This window comes from Quercus lobata, chromosome 6, assembly GCF_001633185.2.
Source record: "Quercus lobata isolate SW786 chromosome 6, ValleyOak3.0 Primary Assembly, whole genome shotgun sequence".
Lineage (NCBI taxonomy): Eukaryota > Viridiplantae > Streptophyta > Magnoliopsida > Fagales > Fagaceae > Quercus > Quercus lobata.
Window position 1 is genome coordinate 27,040,740 of NC_044909.1, and position 8,578 is coordinate 27,049,317.

General features: G+C 34.3%; 1 pseudogene across 1 annotated transcript; it reads right to left on the reverse strand.

The window, feature by feature from the left end:
• Positions 1–903: 903 nt before the first annotated feature.
• On the reverse strand, positions 904–3,113 carry LOC115993959 (annotated as a pseudogene). Its single transcript, XR_004093101.1, has 3 exons — positions 2,630–3,113; positions 1,650–1,844; positions 904–1,549 (listed from the first exon to the last, which is right to left on the reverse strand). The product of XR_004093101.1 is annotated as a xyloglucan endotransglucosylase/hydrolase 2-like (transcript).
• Between the last annotated feature and the right edge of the window lie 5,465 nt (positions 3,114–8,578).

Consider the following 8,578-nt stretch of genomic DNA (forward strand, 5'->3'; position numbering starts at 1 on the left):
ACAATTCACTATCAATAAAAATTACAGCATCTTATATTTATATTTTTGTGAATTCCATATCTCAACCTTATGGACTCAAGGTGTTTAAGCGTCTAATCATGCACTAACCTTTCTCTCGCTATCACACTCTACCAATCGGTGTAAAAAACAAGAGGTGGGTCAGATTATAGGGATTTGGGTTCAAGAGAAGCAAAAGATTTGAAGAAAGCAATAATGATCTTTAATTGCATGAATGATTTCTTGGCTTTCTCACTCAAATCATTCTCTTTATTTAAAACAAAAACAAAACAGTAACCACCAATCGCGTAGTCCAATAATTTGGTTGCACTGGATATTTTGTGACTGTAGGTGATGAGGAATCCTAATGGTAATCAATCTTAATTAGAAGAAAAGGGAGATGGAAAAAGTGTGGGAGCACCAATCCGATGTGGCACAAATGCAAAAGAGCTGAATCAAAGCTAAATCTTCCGTTTTTATATATAGGATAAATATGTGCAAGGTCCGGTGTTATTCTTGCAGAGTCAGTATAGTGAGTAAGAGCATATAATTAGTCTCGTAAAATTGTGAAAAAGGATGTAAAAACTAAAAAATACATTCGCATTGATAGAATCTTCCCTTTGCGATAATCTGCCAAATAAGAATTCCATGTCATTGTGTCAAATGGTGGAGGAATCACGATTGTAGAAACAACACAATGGTATTGAAATAAATAAATTTATCATATTCTAATTAGTTTGCTTTAGGGACAGTCATTAGCTTGTTTAATGGTCTAGCTTTTGGAATAGCTGGTAATCAGGCTAAGAGTTATGTAATGGAGTTAATGAAAATGCAGGAATAATGATTCAAAATACAAAAATTAACAAGTAATTTTACTTTTATGGCCAAAGAATAAAGAGAGAAAAATTTTATCATATGAACATACATATATATATATATATATATATTCAAACATCGTGATTCAACAACTTTACAGGGTGGATGAACACAGAAGGTGGCATCAACTCCCTGCTAAGCGGTAACAAACAGAACACAGCAAAAGAATATAATTTATTTTATTTGACCCCTAAATTTCAAGCTAAGTGAAACTTGATCAAAGAGGAATTTATAAAGAGTTTCCACCCGTGGACTAATATATATATATTACAGACTCCATTCAAAATTCTACCAGAAAGAGTGATCTATTTAGAGAAATCTTGACCGTTTGCACTCAGGTGGAAGACCTCCAGGGAAGCGTTTTAAATCACTGCAGTAGTTGTAAATCATGAAGTATTTCTGAACCCATCTCAGTCTTCTTCGGCCAGGGGCATCAAGCTCATTGGTATGCCATGTAGAATCGGAGAAAGAAGTGGAAGCCTTAACGTTGAAGTTCCGGTAGTAAGCTGTAAAGGGTGCCTTAGACCAATCAGTTTTCACCAATCCTCCTCTTGTTGCCCAATCGTCAGCGTTCCAGAGGCTAGAGTAAATCTTCATAGGTTGGCTCTTAGGGAAGGGAACACCAATCGATTCAGCATTCTTGAATACTCTTATGGGAGTGTTATCAACCAAGAAACTGAAAAGGGAAGCAAGGTTAGACGTTGTTCCAATCGCATAAAGTTTTAGCAATCATAGTAAATTAAAATGAAGCAACAAAGTGGGGTGCTTTCTCTTACATTATGTGTTGGGGCTTCCAGATGATGGAATAACGTGTGAAAATTTCTTGTGGGATCGAACCAGAGATAGAACTGTTGCTCCCTGTTACCCTTGCCCTGAGTGAACACATTGGTGTGTAGTATATAAGGGTCACCACTAAGGTTTCCCAAGAACTCGAAGTCAATTTCATCATGAGTTGGCCCCTGAGAAGACAACTGTAATAGAAAACAGAACAGTCAGTTACGCAATACAACGTTTGAACGTTTTAAGGGAGTTTCTGGAAAGAAGGCAAAGGTCTTACATGCATGAATACCGCATATTAGAATATTCTAAGGTTAAACACATATATAAAGCCCACTTCAAAAAAAGTATTTTAAATACATATAAAATAAATAAGTGCAAGTTTGAATTAGTTTTTCCTTTTTAATTATTTTATCTAGTTTACTTAGGTACAATTTTATAAAATCTCACTTATTGAGATAGGTCACATGATCAAACAAGTGGTAATAAAGAGAGAGTGTATATATAGTATATACACACATTTTCACATGCTATTTTAAATCGTCTTTTTGTGATTGTAAATTATGACTAGTACGCAAAAAATGTGTGTATAACATTCACGTAAGTATCTATGATTGCCCATGTGAAAATGATGTTAAGGCATCAACAACTTAGTACTTCAATAAATCATGAAAAATTACATATCTATTGGATAATAGTGAAAATCAAAAATATCATTCTCTCTCTTTTTTTTTTATAACTTTTTTAATATGATAGGTATCAGTTGGTTCACTTGCACACAAGTGACTTGCACACTAGCTAGTAACATGCTCTTGTTGATATGTGCCTTTAACTTTAACCTTTTTTTGCAGGCACTTGAAAGATATCACAAGCAGGCCAACACTAATCATCCTAAAAACCTTCCTATTAGAATCAATAAGTAGTTTTTAAGAAGGAAAAAATATTAAGTAGAAAGAAAAGGATGAGTTTTGAGACATACATAGTAGGCAGTTACAGTGCCAGCAGAGTTGCCAGCAACAAGTTTGAGCTGCATATCAATCCTCCCAAATAGGTATTCTTTCTTGGACTGGAAGCCAGAACCAGAAACTGGGTCTAGAGACAGAGACAAAAGCTGTCCTGCTTTGAATATCTTGGCACGGCTACCACCCCATTTTATGTCAAAGTCTTGGTAGAAGTTACCAGCACAAGTGGCGACTGATAAAGAGCTAATTACCACTAGACAAACCAATACAAACATAGAGAACCCATTAGAAGAAAAGGCCATGTTTAGACTTTAGAGAGAAATCGTTGCTTGTGAATGAGAGGTTTTAGTGCATGAGAGCTATACTATATATATGTATATATAGGGCAAAGGAAATGCTTGTAGTTGTAGAGTTAAGAAAGAAGAGAAGGGTATGAAGATGTGGGGAAACGCGTGAGCAATAACTGGAGGAGCCAAAGCTCAAAGCTGGTGCCAGCTGAGCTGAGGAATTATCTATATGAAAGCTGGAAGCTTTTGTTTGTTTGGGCTTTTTTTTTTTTTTTTTATTTTTTTTTAGACAAATGCAATTATAATCATTCTGTCCCCGCCAGTATGATAGGTAGGACCCTCTTTTTAAAATATATAGGTGGTGGATGACAACGGGAATGGTATGGAAGAATAAAGTTTTTTTTGAGACCACCAGGCACCAATCATGTATTTGGTTTCCAATGAGAATTTGCCATGTGGGAAAATGATATTCGACTCACTTCTTAAAATGTCAAAAAAAAAATATTCTTAAAAATTTTCACCTCTGCTTTTCTTTCAATATAACTGTATTTTTACACTTATAAAAAAAATAAATGAATAAAAAAATTGTATTTTACAGAGTAAAGAGTCACAACTCACAAGTCCGTCAATGCTATGTAGTTAAATAGTTAAGATACCAACTCTTTTGGCTGTCGCATTGCATAGCATAGGTTTTTTTTTTTTTTAATTGAAGACCACGAATCAGATTTAATCTGACCTTACAAATGTCTGCAAAAAGCCAATTTCTTGTGACTTTTATCTTTTATTTTTTCTTTCTCATGTACTCGTGAATTTGAATTCGACTAAATACTCAATAAGCACAAGATGGCACCTCAGGAAATTGGCTTAAAACTACACAATTTTTTTTCTTTTTTTTTTCCTGAAACTATAGATATATTTTTAAGATTATCCCATATTAGACACGCGTGGAATGTTTGAAGAATTTGGGTATGAAACAATAATCACAAAATTAATACTACTTTGAGGCGTGTTCTAAACACTATATTGAAAGTCATAATTGACCCTACTCCAAAGCGCTTCACCTCCATGATACAACAAAGTCACCAAACTGTAATCACCAATTCTGAAATTTCATATTTAGAGTTCCATAACGAAATTGTGTATTTGACTAGGACAATGAGAGAAAATGAATTGCTTGTGTCTATTTTCAAGCCTTTAATCTAGAGACAATAAAGAGTTTTTCTTGAAAGATCATGACTACTCATGAATTTGCAAATTTCTAAAAATTTATCATTTACGATAAATTTTCATATATATTATGCTTTATAAACTCATAACCCTCTTTAAAAAAGAAATTTCTTTTTTAAAAAATTAATTATTTCTATATCACAAATAACATCCATATATTATGCTTTAATTAATCTTATCTCATTTTGATCAAATAAAAAGTTAATGTTCGACCTTAATCAAACACATTACACACACATGAACACATGCCATGTGTAGCCACTAAAGCATTGCATTGCGCCATATGCCATGAATGTGAATGTTCTAATGCCACATGTCCATAAATCCTATCAATTAATGTATGTAAAGGCGTTTGTATTAATCATATACACACAAAAAAGTTTTGTAGCCTTCTCATATATGGGACATGTTAACATCCTAATGCACATAAGAAGGTGTTTTTATTTTATTTTATTTTTATTTGAACCTTCAATTAATGTAAACATTTCAAATTAATAACTAATTAAGTACAAGGTGGCCTAAACTTAAACCTATATGTTAGGTTCTAAGATTTTAGGAACTAAATGTATTAGAATTTCAATGTGTAATGTGTTGGCAAATCATGATCAAAACTTAGAGTCTAGATTTAGGTTGCTCAAAGTGTGTTTATGTGTAAAGTTGGAATCGAGTGATTTCAAAATTTATTGGACTAAATTTGCAAGGCTCAATCGATCGAAAATTAGACTCAATCGATCGAACCTCGTGCAGATTGTTCCCAAGCCCATATAACGTGTAGGTTTTTATGTTTTTCTTCAAGTATAAAAAGAAAAACCCTAACCACATTTTAGAGGTTGTTGATATGCTGTGTGTGTGAATCTTTTATGAGATCTATAGGTGTTTACCTTCATACACACTTAGGGTTATCAAGATCAAGATTGATGTCAAGAACTTGGTGATCTCTTCGGTTGCTGTTTCAAGAGCTTAAAGAAAAACACAAGTAGGAGTACTTGTGGTTGCTGTGGATCAAGGAAAGAAATAGTCCATGGACTCGGAGCTGTCATGTGGTCGTAATAGTAAGTTTTCTACTCAAGGTAGCAATAGGATATTAGTGGTCTAAAGCTTATTATACAAATTTCAATTTTTTCATAGTGGATCTATTTTACCTTAAGGATAGCTAGGTTAAATCATCCCTAGATTTTTTACCGGTTTGGTTTTCCTGAGTTATCATATCGTTGTGTTATTTACTTTTCCGCACTATTTACATAATATGATTTGAATGATCTTATTAATGAACTTGTTAATCAACTTGACTAATATTAGGTTAAACAACTTGTGTTTTAAGGGGTCTAAAAATGTATAAGTGGTATCAGAGCATGTTGGCTCTAGTATTTAGATCATTTGATCTAAGAGTTGATCCTTGACCCCCGTTGTCATGAAACACGGTCACTCTCTTGTGATCCCACCTCACTTTGATGGAAACAACTATGCCTACTGGAAAGTAAGGATGAAAGCATTCCTGAAATCAATTGATGAGAGAGTTCGGAATTTCGTTGAATACGGATGGGAGAAACCGACTACTCTTGTAAGCAAGTGGCAAACTTGGTGTGTACATTATTGGGCTATAATAAATTCAAATTGAAATAAAATTGGTGTGTACATTATGAGGCAAATCAAGAAATTTACATGATTACAAGCTTGTTTTCTAGGAGATGTGAGAGTTATATGATGTAACTCTTTAGGTGATAGTCACTTTCAAACTTATGTGATGAATTTTGTAAAAATTGTGATTGATCACTATTTACTTATCACCTCACATGTATCTCATGCTATTGCTAGTTGCACACACTACACAAGTTATTCTTTACTAAACTTAGTACATGATATTGTGTGTGATCTTGTTGTGGTCATCTAAGATTAAGAATTCCTTGATTTCAATGCAAAATATGTTTAATGTTTGAGTTTTTGAGGACAATTGGTTGAAAAACTTGTTTTTGGGAAATCTGGGTTGAATTCAAGTGTTTTGGAAAAACTTTTCATTCATAAAATAATGTGCTTTGAGGAGCTTTTGCATTAAAATGCTCTGTTTTTCAAAAATCTGAGTTTTCCAGATTTTCGATCAATCGAACCTGTTGCTCGACCGATCGAAAATGCGATAAAAATTTAGGTTTGAATCTGTCTGGCTCGATTGATGCTGGATCAATCGAAACTGCTTTTCGATCGATCGAATCTAATTTTCGAACGATCGAAATTCGTACTCTGAGTTTTTAAAAAGGTTTTTCTCTTCACACTTTTCAAATCTTTTCAAAAGCTCTTTAACTGTTCCTCTTCGACCGATCCAATCTAAGCCAAATTTGTCATTTTCTTCTTAAAATTTCTCAAGGGTTTTTGTCTTCTTATGCTTGTAAGTCTCTTTTATCCTTTCTTTTTCATTTTATTCACATTTTTCATGCATTTTAGTTGAAATTTTCGAACTCATACTTTTTGGGGTTTTTGAATTTTAAGTTATTTTCTCTCACATTTGATCATTGGGTTTTTGTCTCTAAATGTTATTAACATGATTCTCATGTGTTAATTTAATTCATTTTGTGATTTGGGAAAAATTTGAAATTTTAGGGCTTGAAAGTTTAAGAAATTGGGGATTTTGTTCAATTGGGATAAAATTGATGAATTTGACTTGTGTTATTGATTGATTATGTCATTATATGATGTTATCTAACTAGTGTAATGATAAATTGATCAATTTGTTGGGATTTTTGAAATTGGGTTTTTCAAAATTTGGGGTTTTTGTACTAAAACTCTATGTTCAAGTCAATTGTTGGTTTATAATTTATAATTGAATAATTTTCAATGCATTAGGGCTTGCATCATTTGTGCATTCATGTCATGCATCATATAGATTTTTTTTTTTTTTTATTGTTTTATCTAACCCTTTTTAATGCAATCTGCCTTGGGTTTTCTTTTCTTTTTTTTTCTTTGGTTTTTGTTTTTATCTTTCCTTTCCAACCCTTAGCATCATCGTCAAGAAGACTAGAGCCAACAAGAAAACCACAACCACCCCCTCTACCCCGGCTTTCAATAGTGAGAGGTTTAGGTTTGAGAAAAACCAAGAGACCTATGAGAAGCTTAATATTTTTAGGTCCATTTGGGCTGAGTGGAAGGTGATTCTAGATGAGCTTGATGGGGAGTTTAGGAGGAATTTTGAGCGTAGGGGTTGGTTACCTCTTATGGACATTGAGTACCCTCCTCCGGCTACCTTGATAAGAGAGTTCTATTCGAACCTCTCCGTCCACTTTGATGATTCCAACACTCACTATGTGATGAGTTGGATAAGGGGTGAAGAGTATGTCATTACTCCTTCAGTAGTGGCCTCTGCTCTTTGTGTACCTTTGGTACGACAGCCTGTGTACCCTTATTCTAAGACCCCTCCTCTCAATGACATTATGTCATATCTCATCGATACTTCTATTAGTTGGGATACTGATCCTCGTATCACCTCCCATGAGCTTACTGAGCTCAATTACTTGTTTTTCCAGATTTCTTGTCATTCGATTTGGCCTATCTCTCACTTGCACGCCATTCCTATTGAGCGATGTGCTTTTTTGTATGCTTCTGTGACTGATACTCCTATGTGTTTTCCTCCTCTTTTCATTCGTTCTTTAGTTGAGGTTCATAGGAGTAGTTCTAAATCACATGGTCTTTTCTTTCCGGTGTTTATTCATAGGATTTTGTTACATTTAGGATTAGAGGAGTTTCCTGCATCTGAGTCTGTCTATATCATAGCTCCCATAGGTGCCACATTCCTTAGGCAAAAAGTAGCTCAGATGAAAGCTAGCTCTAAACGCCCTCGAGTAGAGTCTTCCATAGGTGTTGCATCCCATCCTCCTTTAGGTGACCCCACAGCTGAGGAATTTGTCGATCCCACTGCCGCTGTTGATCCTCCACCTTCTTCATCGGGTGATTCATCCATTCGGAGTATGTGGGGGATACTGTCATAACCGTTCAGGTGGCACATGGACAACTTTTGGTGGATGTGCTCATGGAGCTTCAGGCATTGCATGCAGATTTGGCGAGTGCTTGGCGGTCTTCTCCACCACCTCCTTTTGATGATGAGCCTTGATTGCCCTTTGGCAATTTGTCACAAAAAGGGGGAGTGCATATTGATGTAGATAGGGGGAGTTTTGTTAGATTGTATCAAGGAGTTTCATGATGTATTTTTTTTTGGCTCATGATGTATTTGTTTTGGTCCTGATGTATTTATTTTTTATGGGTTGTATATGTTAGGGGGAGACACTTTGTTTTTTGTTTCTTTATTGTTTCTTGTTTCACATGTGCTACATTGGTTATTGATTTATATTATAAGGTTATTCATGGTATATGTCTTTTATTTTCTGTTTTGTGAAATCAAAAAAAAAAAAAAAAAAAAAAGGAAAAGGGAAGCAAAATGTGTTTTGCATTTTTTTTGGATTTGAAATC